A 12886-nucleotide genomic window follows, 5' to 3' on the forward strand; every position below is an offset into this window, starting at 1 on the left:
CCCAGGCTGCCTTCAAACCTCAATCCTCAGATCTTCACCTTCTGAGTAACTAGAATTATAGGCAGGAGCCATTGGTGCCGGCATTTTCTTTTTCTGTGGTGTTGGGGTGGGATCTCAAAGCTTTGCCTGTGTTAGAGATCTGTGTGTGTGTGTGTGTGGAGCCCTTCCTCTCCTGGTGGGTGTGGCAAGTTGGATCCTGGTGTGCCCAGGCTTCCAGGGCGAATTGTGTGAGAACGGCACGAATCACTGATTGCTCAACGCCTATGTGTGTCAGTGTGTCACTGAGCGCGAGTGTGTCTCAGGAGATGGTTTGTGGTGTGAGTGTGTCCCCATCTGTCTCTGAGATGCCGCTGTGGAATGCAAGGGGGAAAGAGCCTCCTCTGGGGACTCGGGGAGCCTGGCTGCAGCTCCTGACCCCTCGTCCCCTCATCCATTGTCTGCTTGATTTTGTCTGGTCACTTCCCTTGCCCTGAGAGGTGAGGGGTGACATGTGTGGAGGGGATGACCATGTGTGGTGCCCCCATCCCGGGGAGCAGCAGTGTCACCTCTCTGTCTCCAGCAGAGCTATTCCCACCAGGGCCTGGGTGGGCTCGGGGCCCCTCCCTGTCTTTGGAGCACTTATTGGTGAGGCGCTTGCTAACAGCCTTCCTTTTCTTTTTCTCTCCTTACCTCTCCTTTCTCTGAACCTCGCTGGCTATAGAGGAGCACCCCATAGAAGGTGAGTGGAGCTTCTGTGGCACTGGGGTGGTGCACCTGTCACCATGGGGGGGGTGGTCCATGAGTGGGAGTATCATCCACCGCCCAACAGCAACTCTCTTGATCATGTTTGGGGCCCTGCAGGGGAAGGCTCTCTGGGGTCCTCCCAGCTTCCTCTTGGTTGGCTTGGTGAGGGAAGCTGCCCGCAGGGGGCATGCCCTTCCCCTTGCCCACACTCCTCTCCCCAGCCCTCTGCCCTTGCCTTTTCCTTGCTGGGAAGGTCATAGCTGACAACTCGGAAGTGTCCCAAGCGAGTGGATAGACACCATTTTGCCCAGCCCAGCTTAGGAAGGAGAGAAGGGCCACATTGCTGGGGGTGGGGTTGGCAGGGCTGACTGCTGTCCTGAAAGCCATGCTTCTGCGGTGGGGCTCAGGTGGGCCAAGGCGGGGCACAGAGCACGGGCAGTGTGGAGCCCCGGACAGGGCAGGCGGGTGGGCGGGGTAGGGGCAGCTCCTCTGCTCTGCCAGCGCTGCCCATGGCTGGGAGGGCACAGCAGGCAGCCCCAGAGCAAGGGTGGGCGCCTGCCTTTCTCTGGGGTCCGTGTTCATTCTCTCCCCACCTGCTCTGGTTGCCCTCTCTCTCTGGTGTTTGTCCTCCCCTCTCTCCCTTCAGGGCTCTTTCCCTGGACCTCTCTCTCTAGGTCTGCGGGCTCTTGATATTCTCTCTTGCCTTTCCTTCTAGCGTTAGGTTTTCCCTCTGTTGCTTTTCCTTCTCTGCAGTAGTCTAACATCAGGGGCGGGAAGCCTGCGTGAGTTCTTACACGAAGGCTGGGCTGCAGGGATCTCACAGAGAAAGGAGCAGAGTGGGCGTGACGTGAGCCCACCAACCAGTCACCATCTGGCCCAACCTGGGAGGGCAGGACTTGTGGGATGCTCGGCTCCCTGGGCCCAGCCCTGCCCCAAGGGGCAGAGGGGAGTCCCACGGTCACAGAGAGGGGCAGAGGGGAGCCCCACAGCCCCAGGAGAAGCCAGCGTTCTTTGCTTGTGTGGTAGTGGAACTCGTTTTTTTCCCCGAAGTGCCAATGGCTTGTCTTGTTTCTCCCCCTAGAGGTGTCATCTTCTTGGGGTTCCTTAAGTCTCTTGATCCCAGCAGGTAGTTGTGTATGTATGTGTGTGTGTGCGTGTGCACATGCACGTGTATTTGTGTAAGCACATGTTCATGCCTCTCTGCTGATCTGATGTAGCTCTGGGTGCCACACACATTTGTGGCTCAACACCTGTGTGTACATAGCCATGGCTTTGTATCTGTGTGTGTGTTGCACATTCACATATTGTGTCTTCTGTGGTGTGCCTCTAGGAGCTGCTGAGCCTTCATGTGTCCACATCTATGTTTGCATCTCTGTCAGTGTTTACTCTGTGTGTGTGTGTGTGTGAGAGAGAGAGAGAGAGAGAGAGAGAGACTCTGTGTGTCTGGCTGGACGCAGCCTTCTGAGGGCTGGCGATAAGATTTAGTGCTGATGTGACTTTTACTTGCTCTTGATGTCATGTCTCCTTGGAACAAAGAAGAGGTGGAGGGAGGAAGAGGGAGAGAGAAAGAGGGGGGAGCAGAGTGGCTGAGGAGGAAGGAAGGAGCAGAGAGCCGGGAGAGGGGTAAAGGGCTAAGTGAAGAGGTGGGGCCAGAAGGACTGGAGAGGGAGAGGCAGACCGGAAAAGCTCAGGGAGGGTCTGGAGAAAAAGGCAGGAGGGCTTCAGAGGAAGGGAGTATAGACAGGGACAAGAAGGGAAGCTGGGCTTTGGGGACAATAGGCCTGAGACCTTATGGATGACACCTACCATTTCTTTGGGGGGCATCTTGCTGATCTGGTTTAGATGGGCACTGCCTGTAGCTGCAAGTCCGTGGCTGGGCAGGGTGTATTTGGAAGGCTCTGTGTGTGTGTGTGTGTGTGTGTGTGTGTGTTCAGATCTGTCCTCCCTCTGTCTCTGTGCCATGTCTGTGTGTCTGCACATATAAGTCCTAATCTTGGCCCGTAGCCATCTTTCTCCTTCCCATGGCCTTTTCTCTAGGGCTTGGTAGGAGAGTCAGGGGTAAGACTAGAAGTGGAGAAGTGGGCTTGGTGGTGGTTTCCCAGGATGCCCTCCTTCCTGGCACCGCAGTCCCCCCTCCGATCTCTCAGGTCCATCCCTCTATGCCAGAGACACTGGGTTACTGTGCCTGAGGCCTAGCTTCTCTGGGAACTTGGGCATCCTACTTGGCACCCCCTGCCTGCCAGGCGCCTCCTCCCCCGCCCCCCCATCTCTTGTAGCAAGGAGAGGAGACCCAGAAGCAGCCAGATAGAGTGCCCTAGGAAGGACCCTTGGCAGCGCCATCCATCACTGCCAGCCTCTTGGGTGGTGGGAGGAGGGGCCGATGCCACAGGTGGATGAGGGTTGTGAGCACCCCAGTGGGGCTGAGACCGGGAGAAGGCACAGGCTATAGATGGGGTGAGGTGGGGGAGAACAGGCTTTAGGGAGGGGCTCTCTGCCAGCTGGGGCTGAGCCAGGGGTAGACAGGAAGGGAACTGGCCTCCCCTCACCAAGATGGCTGGCGCTGTCATGCCTGAGGGAGCTGAGCAGCTGGTTGCCGTGGTGACAGAGGGAGAGCGCGGCATGCTAATGAGGCTGGCGGGGAGCTGGGCAGTGGAAGGGTCTTGGAGGGGAGAGATGCCACTCCCCCCAACAGTAGTCAGACTTGAGGGGGGACAGCCAGTGGGTTGGAGGGGCCTCTGGCTGCTAGGCTAGGGCAGCAGAAACCTGGATTTCCAAGACCTTGCTTCCAGGGCAAGGCTGCCGCTGACAGGCAAGGGGGAGGAGGGTCAGAGCTGCACCTGGGTTTTTTGAGTTTAGGGTTTTGTTAGAAGGTGCTGGTAGCTTTCTTGGGAAGAGTCTGAGGTGGGGGGGGGGCTATTCCAAGCAAGGAGTCAGAAAGTAGTCCAGATTCAGGTGGCCCCACCTGTGCTGTGAGTGTAATCCCTCCCAGGAGCTCTTCTGTCTTGAGGCAGCCCCCAGCAGCTTAGGCCTCCTCCCCTCCTCTTCCTCTTCTTCCTCCTCTTCCTCCTCAGGACCTATATATAGGTGGGGAAGAATGAATGCCATCTCAGAGAGGTGAGGAGAAGAGGCTCCAGGACTCCGGGGTAGCTGTGTTTGCCCTTTGTCCTCCCACCCCGACCCTTCTCAGTTCTTTGCTGTTTCTCTCCTGGGTCCCAGGCATCCTGGCTCTTACTGTGCCCCAGTGACCCTTGTAGGTCTTTAGCCTTGCTTCCTTTCTGGCCCCGGGGCCCACATCTCATCACCACAGTGGCTGGGATGGTTTCCCAGCACAACAGAGGCCTGGTGGCAGGGCTGTTCTTACTTACCTAGACCCCACAGCAGGGAGGCAGGGCTGGTCATCTCAGGGAGCCCAGGGGGCTCAGCCCAGCTGTGTGCCTGGCACCAACAGCCTCTCTGGGGATTGGGACTCTGGTCCAGTGAGCTGGGCTCTCCCCACTCAGGTCTGGGAGGGATGGGTCAGGTTTGGGAGGGCTGGGTCAGGTCTGGGAGGGCTGGGTCAGGTCTGGGAGGGCTGGGTCAGGTCTGGGAGGGCTGGGTCAGGTCTGGGAGGGGTGGGTCAGGTCTGGGAGGGGTGGGTCAGGTCTGGGAGGGGTGGGTCAGGTCTGGGAGGGCTGGGTCAGGTCTGGGAGGGGTGAGTCAGGTCTGGGAGGGCTGGGTCAGGTCTGGGAGGGCTGGGTCAGGTCTGGGAGGGCTGGGTCAGGTCTGGGAGAGGTGGGTTAGGTTAGGGCTGTCTAGGCAATCCTGGTGGGAGAACCAAACAGATTTTGCTGTCAAGTCTATTTTCCATTTTCCAAATTCAGCTTTTGGATCCTCTCAGAGAGGTCCTGGCCAGAGAAAGGGGATCTGCAGGGCAACTCAGGATTGAGAGCAGAGCCTCCTGCCCTGGAGTCTTGGATGCTGTCTTTGGACCTTGCTGTCCATGACCTGTGCCCTTGTGCTCTCCAAGACCTCCTTGGGGAAGAATCCATGACTTAATTTTGTTCCAGACTTTCCCTCCACTCACTGTCTCCCTCCCTGCTTCCTCTCCAACTGTCCTTAGGAGCTCCAGTTTCCTTTTATAACCTAGGGGTACAGGGGTACAGGCTCGCCACATAGAGGGGCTTAGGAAGGGGCAGCTGGAAAGATAAGGACAAATTTTGTACAAGTTTCCTTTTAGGCCTAGGCCCCTCATATCCACTTCCCACCTTTCCTGGGGGCTGACGGGGGGGGGCGTGGGGGGGTACGTGAGTGGGATTGGAGGCCCCTTTCCCCACTCAATCCCACGCTAACAGGACGCTCTCTCTCTCTCCAGGTGGCTTTGATTTTTTTTGTGTCGTGTTTTATTTTCTCCTCCATCCGAATCGTTTTTCTCGTTGACCGTTTTTTTTTCTCTCCGCCTCCCGGAAGAAAAAAAAAAAAGAAAAAAAGAAAAAGGAAAAAGCAACTCTCCTAGCCTCATGCTTCTCCTCCTTTTCCTTTTTTTTTTCCGGCAAGAAGAAAAAAAAAGAAACCAAAATTTCCTCTCCCCTTTTGCAGTGACTTCCTGCCCCATCTTCCTCTGGTCTCCCCCCCCGCCCCACACCCCTTTATCTCTCTCTCTCTCTCTCTCTGTTCCCTTTTCCTGCCCTCTACCCTCTGTTTCTGCATCGGGCCCCTTCCCTCAGCTTTCAGGCTGGGGGCTCTCCCCCGATGTCTGTCACAAGTTAAAAAGGGTTTTTAAATTGTGGCAGCAAAAGCTTTTTTTTTTTCCTTCCTTCTCTCTGGCTGATTTTGATGACTCGTGTTTTCTTTGTTTCTTTCCCCTTCCTTTCTTTTTTTTTCTTCTTTTTTTTTCTTTCTTCCTTTCTCTCCTTCCCTTTTCCAAGGTCCGGCTCACCTGACGTTAAACAGCGAAGGTATGGTTTGAAGTTTTGGTTTGGTTTGGATTGGATTGGATTGCTCCCAGCCTGCACCTGGATTTTCTGTTCTTTTCCCTCCCCTCTCCCTCTTCCACCTGTCCAGCTTCCTTCCTTCCTTTCCTCCCTCCTTCCTCTGCCATTTCTTTGTTTTATTGAGGGGTGCCGGGTGGGGGAGGGGGGTTGGTCCTTGTCTGTGCGCTCCCCTCCCCACCCACCCGATTCACTCCATCCACCCTCATCTCACCTTGGTTTCTGACATCAAGAGATGTTTGAACTCCTGCCGTTGTCTCCAGTCATTTTTTTTTTTTTTTTGCATTTTCCTGGTAGTGTATTTATTTCACTTGTTTTCTTTCTCACGGTGGTGTTTTATTTCCTTCCACTCATTCTCACCATTCTTTCCTTTCTATAAAACCAAGTAAAAAAGAGAAGGGCCTGGGCTGGAGAAGGGATTTCAGGCAGCCGTACCCCACCTCCCTCCTGATATTGGGAGACCCCTGTCCCCAGAATGGAGTGAAGAGGGAAAAAAGTGTGGGGGGGGTTGGAGGTGTAGGACTTCTGCCTTTTCACAGTGTCCCACCATGTGTGTTCACCCTGTATTTTTTTTTAAATCAGTACTGGAGGTTTTGAACTCAGGACCTTGTGCTTGCTTGGCTTTGCTTGCTTGGCTGGCACTCTGCCCCTTGAGCCACACCCCAACCCTGCATTTTGCTGTTTATTTTAAAATATGATTTATATTTTACTGATCTTTGAAAGTGTAGCCCTGGATTTTGATTTCACTCCAAGCCCAGTGTCTATTCTTTATGATTCTGTACTAAGGATCAGGAAGGAGGTCCTCCACTCTCCTGACGCTGGTGTCTCTGAGGTTGGAATAAGCAGCCCTCACTTAAGCAGGAGAAACATGTTTCTCCAAAGGACCCATCTGCTTGACTCAGAATATGATGAAACAGGCTTTTCTTTTTGTGTATGTGTGTGTGTGCCAGTATTGGAGCTTGAACTCAGGGCCTTGTCTTCATGCTTGGCCTTCCCCCTCAAAGATGGCACTCTACTACTTGAGCCATGCCTCTACTTCCAACTTTCTGCTGGAAGTTGGAGATGAGTGTCTTGCATTTGTCTATTGGGCTGGCTTTGAACTATGATGCTCAGATCTCAACCTCATGAGTCACTAGGATGACAGGTGTGAGCTACCCGTGCCCAGCTCACTTTGTATCTTTTGAATGACTCTTATCCCTGCTTGACAGATGACAATGTTGAAGACCAGAGAGAAGTGACTTGCTAGTGATTGCCAGGCCTAATAGATGGTATGATTAGGACTAGTCATTCTAATTTGAGCCTTCCTTTGGCCAAGTCCTCACCACCTTCAAAGCCCCGGGGCTTTGGCTCAGTGATAGAGTGTTTGCCTAAGAGTGCATGATGCCGACTTCAATTCTCAGCACTGAGGGGCAGAGAGCCCTACCTAGTATTCAGCAAACCCAGAGGCAGAACCCAGGAGTCCTGACTGATCCCCTCCAGCTCTGCCCTCCACACTCTCCCTGTCCTCCATCTTGATGACCTTCCTGACCCTTGGGTACTTCTGTGTCTGCCAGGTGTGGCCCTCAGCCAGGGTCAGTCCACACAGGCACTGGTTGAGGTCCTTGACTGTAGGCAAGGAAACACAGAGGACCAAAGCTGGGCTGCAGAGAGTCTCAGAGATGTCTGAAATTTGGGATGGCATTAGATCTGGGGATGTAAGGGCCTGGGATTCTTGCAGGGATGTGAAATTACATTGAGAAGTGTAGGGAAGGAGGAAGCCCCAGGTAGCTCAGTCACCATAGACATCTATGAGGACCCCTGACTGGAGGATCCAGAAATCCTTCCCTTCCTCTTAAAAAAACTTCTGCAGCTCAGATGTTACTCTAGTGGTAGTTCTGGGAATTTGGGAATGGAGTTGGAGTAAGAGCCCACGTAGGAACTTTCCCCCTCATCCCTGAGTTCCCCTTGTCCTAAAGCCATCCTGTGGCTCTGGCAACAAGACACTTGTCTGAGGGAGTCCAGGCGCCAAGAGCACATGCTCCCTGGCAGGGTGAGTGAGGCTCAAACCAGCCTAGGACCTGGACGTGATAACTTGCACCTGTGGGGCTTGGCGCAGGGGCCTGGGTGATGACAAACAGGGTGAAGGCTTTCCCACAGCCCTGGTGAGCTCTACCCAGCTGGTATGTCTCTTGATGGGTGCAGGCCTTTCCGTGGGCACAGTGGAACCACAGAGCCCCACAGTGAGGGACTGGAGCAGGTGCAGGGTAAGCAGAGGGAGGAGAGGCACAGAGCAGACGAGGGATCCTCTGCTGGGCGACTCCAAGGTGACTTCTGGAGTCAGGCTTTTTGAACAAGTTGATGAATGTGAATCCTGAGCCAGGGGAGGGTGTGAGCGAAGTGGGAGAGCCCAAGTCTCGGGGAGGCAGGGGCCAGGAGAGCATGCCGGAGTCTCCGGCGGCCCAGGGCTGGCCTGGATGCTGGCCCTTCTGTTCTTCCACCATCTCCCCCCAACTGTGGGCAAAAGGTAGGAGTTGGTGGTCAGGAATCTGATGGGGGTCTGTGGGTCCCTGAAGGCAAACGAGTCCCCAGGGCAGCCCCTCCCCGCGCCTGTGTCTGCAAGCAGCACCTGTGGCCTGGAGAGGGCCCCCCATCACCTCAAGGCTGGGGTGGGACTGGCTGGGAAGCCCCTGTGCCTGACTCCCCAATTCTGCTTCTCCAGTAGGGTCCTTACTGTTCTCCGAGGGGGGGGCCGGGAGAGGAGGAGCCGGCGATGTGCACCAGCCAACCAAAGGTCAGTGACCCCACAGTCCCCAGAGAGCCCAGCCCTTTACCCTGCTGCGGGCTAACTGCACTGCACCATTTCTTGGGGGAAGCTGAGTGGACACAGGTGTCTCCAGTGTCCCCCCCCCATCCAGTGCCACTTTCCTGCTGTAGTGTGAAGAGTCACAACTTCCATTTCTTTCTCGAAGCCTGGCCAGGCTGATGATGCCCTTCTAGCACACAGTTGTCAAGCCTGTTCCTAGAAAGTGTGTGTTTCTCGGTGGAGCGAATGGGTAGTGGGAAGTTCCCCATTTCACCATTTGATTCTGGAAGGCTACTAGTGCACTATTCAGGGCATCTACGACCCACATGGAGTTTTTCCCACTCTCATTGGTAGGGAATCATTGCTTTTCATTTTTCGGATGAGGAGACCCAATACTGGCCACAGTCCCCAAGGCTGTATCTCAGGGTTCCTGAATTTCAGTTCCTTTTTCCACACCAAGACTGCCTTTCTTAGCAGAATCTCTATAAAGAAGTTCACAGAAAGCCCAGTGCCAGTGGCTCACACCTGTAATCCTAGCTACTCAGGAAGCTGAGATCTGAGGATCGTGGTTCAAAGCCAGCACAGGCAGAAAAATCCATGAGACTCTTATCTCCAATTAACCACCAGAAAACTGGGAAGCGGTGGTGTGGCTCAAGTGGTAGAGTGCTAGCCTTGAGCTGAAGAGCTGAGAGACAGCGCCCAGGCCCAGAGTTCAGGCCGCACAACTGACCCCAAAAAAAGTTAACAGGCCAGTTTGGGAACCTCCAGAAACTGCATCTGGAGTCCCCATCTCCATTCTTTGGCCTGTGTGTTTCTGAATTCCTGGGTGCTACTGCTGCCTCTGTTCCTCCAGTTCCTCTCCTTGCTGCCTCTTTCAGCCAGCTCTTGAAAAAGCAGCCAGGCTATCCACACTGGTGCTCCCTGCACTCCCCAGGCCAGCCTGGCACTTCCCAGACTTCCCTTTGTCTACACCTCCAGTAGAGTCAGCCACACTACATCCTGTCACTTTACCTGTCTGCCACTCCGCTACACTGAGCTCCCTGAGGACAGGGATTAGGTATTTTTATTTGTATCTCCCAGTGCTCTGCACAGCTCCTGCACATACGTAGGTGTGAGCTCAGCACATTCACTTTAAATGAGTGAATGGTGTCTGACCTAGAAGGATCACTGGCATTCCACATGTAACTACACTGAATTGTGGTCCATGCAAACTGTATGCAAACTGCAGACTTCATTCAGAGGAGTTAATTGCACTCACTGAAGGAGAGAAGGGGGCGGGGGAGAGAAAGAGACAGGCTGAGATCAGAGGATTGCAGTTCAAAGCCAGCCTGGGCAGGAAAGCCCATGAGCCTTTTTATCTCCAATAAACTACCCCCCCCCAAAACCAAAAGTAGAGCTCTGGCTCAAGTTGTAGAGCACTAGCCTTGAGCAAAAGAAGCTGAGGACTGGCACCAAAAAGTAAATAAAGAGTCATATCCCAGTGGAAGAGTAGTTTATGTGGGGACTGGTTTGCCACTGGAAGCTGCCCCTGTCTGAGCTTTCTGGAGACGCAGAGCGACCTGTAAGGTAGGCTGAGGATGAGCTGCTTTTTCCAGGAAAGAGTTGGGTTTAGATCTGTTGTGTCTCGGCCAAGGTCACAAAGCTGGTGGCGAGCCAGCCCTAGTGCCCAGGTCTTCTTTCTCACATCGCACTTCCTCCCTGGGGAGCAGTACAAGATGTTACTAGGCAGTAAGTGCCAAATGCGCAGAACAGACAGCTGTAGTGCTGGAAAGCAGGGAGGGGCGGAGGGGGCTGGAGACCTTCCCAGAGGAGGCCTTTGAGCTGGGCCTGGGAAGGAGGCAGATGCTGTGTCCCCTTCCTTTCATGGCCTTCAGAAACCCAGGACCAAAACAACTCATCTCTGGTTACATTCAGCTTCACTTGGGAACACTTGTAGGGCCACAGAGAGAGCCCTAACTGAGAGAGACAAACAAGTATCTGCTATTACTTTTTCTTGCACCCGGAGCTCTCAGGATGTAATGATTCAGGGGCTGCTGGGAGATGTAGTTTCTGGTCTGGGCTGTGCGGGAGACAGAGCAGAGCGCCCCCTGGTGCTTTCCTCTGCATCCTAGATATGGTTTGTGCTCTGCTGAGCTCCGGCCACCATCCCACTTCTTGACTCCAATAGTGAGCCTTCTTCCCTTCTCTCCATCCTCTAGTTTTCTTTTTGCAGTTGTTCACCTCTCTTCAGAGGCTTTCAGGCTGCTCTGTGTCCCTTCCCATTTCTGGTGTTCCCTACCTGTTTTCTGGCAGCCAAAGGGATGAGAGCTCAGTAGGCATCGGCTGCGGCTGACATTGCCTCTTCTCCCGAGAGACTGAGGTTGAGCTGCGGAATTGAGGTGTGAGGTTTCTTTGCCTTGTCTTGGCAGGTATGGTCCAGCCCCAAATCAACCTCTCTCCCTTTTTTTTTTTTTTTTTACTGGCTTCTTTTGTTCTGGCTCAGTCACTTTTTGTTAAACATGGCTGCCTTAGTCTTCCCTTCCGTCTGACTCTATGATGGTTTTTTTCTTTGCTGTAGTCGAGGTTTTGGTAGTCGGAGGCGAGGCCTGGCTTCTGGGTGGGACTAGCAGAACGGGTGGCAAACCCAAGGTCAAACACATTCCCTTTCTCACTTCCTTGAGCCCCCCTGGCTCTGCCAGTGTCTGAGCAGCAGGCCCGGTTGCTATGGCAACACTAAGGCCCTAGAAAGCCTTGGCTTTCTTTCCCTAGAGGTCCCTGTCCCCTTTCCTCGCTGGCCCTTTTCCCATCGTCCTTACCTGTCCCCTCTGGGCTTTCTCCTTTATCCTTATAGCTTCCCATGACCTCTCTGTCCCTCACAGCCCAGTGCTGGCTCTGTTTTCTTCAGCCCTTTCAATGGTCCATTTTTCTCTTGACTGTACATTGCTCTTTTGTACCTCACCTGCTTCTCCCTTTTCCTTCTTGTCTGCTAGATTCCTCACCTTTACCTCTGATCCCCTAAGTAGGCAGAGGGAGGGATGCAGATTGTCCTGATGTGGCCCACGCTCCCCCCCCCCAGCTCATTGCCCTGTGGCCTTGGGAAACCAGGCCTTGCCAGCTGCAGTGAGGGTTGTGCCAAGGGCTGGGGCAGCAGCTGGTGCCTTGGCATCCGGAGGCAGTGAGGGCAGAATCTGTGGGCAGCCTGCCCAGATGGAGAGAGGCAGGCTGTGTGCATAGAAGAAGGTTCTGCAGAATCCACACCCAGAGACCACCCCCCCCCGCCCCCGTGTCCACATGTGGCATTGTTGCTGAGCCCTGCCCCCTCCCCCCAGCCCCCCTCCCTCTTGGTGGCTAGATGTGTCTCAGGTGTGGTGCTTGCTTCTTCTTGGGCCTTGGAAGCATCTCCTGGTAACTCATGCACTTGGGCAGCTCAGTGGAGCCCCTGGTCACTCGGCCCTGTTTGCCCTTGTCCACCTGGAGAGATAGGTAGGACCAGCTGTAATGTCACTACCTTCTGGTATGGAGACAGGAGCCATTGCCTGAGGCCAGGGCCTCTGCTCTCTTTTGAGTCTGCATCTGGTTCTCTTCCCTCTACTTGTGCTCTAGGGTATGAAGTTACACTTCTTGGTACCAGAGTCACCATTGTCTTACTTGTCACCCACAAGTAGAACTTTAGCAAATGGTAAGGCCCTGGTAGGAGTTGTTGCTTCTGCTTAAAAACTGTCAATGGTAGGGATCTTAGGCTGGGTGCTATGTCCGTATAAACATGCATGTGCGTGCACACACATACACACCCACACCCATACAAGCCAGGCCTACCCCTATGGTGTTCACTTTGCCACTACCTGTTACACATAGGTCTATACAGGTTTGAGTAGAAAGCTGGGGGTGGGGTGAGCGCTGGCACAGTATCTACCCATGTATGCGCATGTCCATGCCACCTGCATTGCCTTCCTGGGCATCTTCTCCCTACCTCTTCCCCACCCCACTGCTTCCCGTCCCCTCATCTGCTCAGTGCTACACAACAGGCCTGCTGGCCCCATCCAAGATGGTAAAGCCTGAACTTGTCCTCAGCCACTGAGTATAGCTGCCACCAAGAAGAGGTGTGTGTGGGGGACAGGTGGGAGGCTCTCCCTCCCCCCCAGCCCCCAATCCTAGGGAGGAGCTCACAGGGAGAAGCCAGGTAGAGCCTCTTGTTTCTCCCCTACATCCTTTTGTGGAGGAGGGGCCGATGGGGAGGGTCGGTGGGGAGGAAATGGTGAGGTCCATCCATCCACTTTGCCTGGCCCTGTGGCAGCTTAATTGTCAGCTGTCAGTGTGAAAGCCACTTAGCAGCCTCCTGCTTTGGAAATGGACCTGGGGGACGCTGACTTTTGACTGCAAAGACAGCAGGATCCTGAGGGCTGGGCTGGCCGGTGGAGGGAGGGAAGGAGGCCTA

The 12886-nt window shown here is 54.4% G+C and overlaps 1 protein-coding gene across 2 annotated transcripts in view; it reads left to right on the forward strand.

The window, feature by feature from the left end:
- The first annotated feature begins 8392 nt into the window (after positions 1-8392).
- The window catches only part of Nrxn2 (neurexin 2), a 74546-nt gene continuing 70052 nt past the window's right edge, over positions 8393-12886 (forward strand). For both annotated transcript variants that reach the window (XM_013020949.1, XM_013020950.1), the window contains exon 1: positions 8393-8460. The gene's annotated coding sequence lies outside the window, so the exon portion shown is untranslated. The remainder of the gene's footprint in view (positions 8461-12886) is intronic.

The sequence above is a fragment of the Dipodomys ordii genome, unplaced genomic scaffold (genome assembly GCF_000151885.1).
Source record: "Dipodomys ordii isolate 6190 unplaced genomic scaffold, Dord_2.0 Scaffold54, whole genome shotgun sequence".
Classification (NCBI taxonomy): Eukaryota; Metazoa; Chordata; class Mammalia; order Rodentia; family Heteromyidae; genus Dipodomys; species Dipodomys ordii.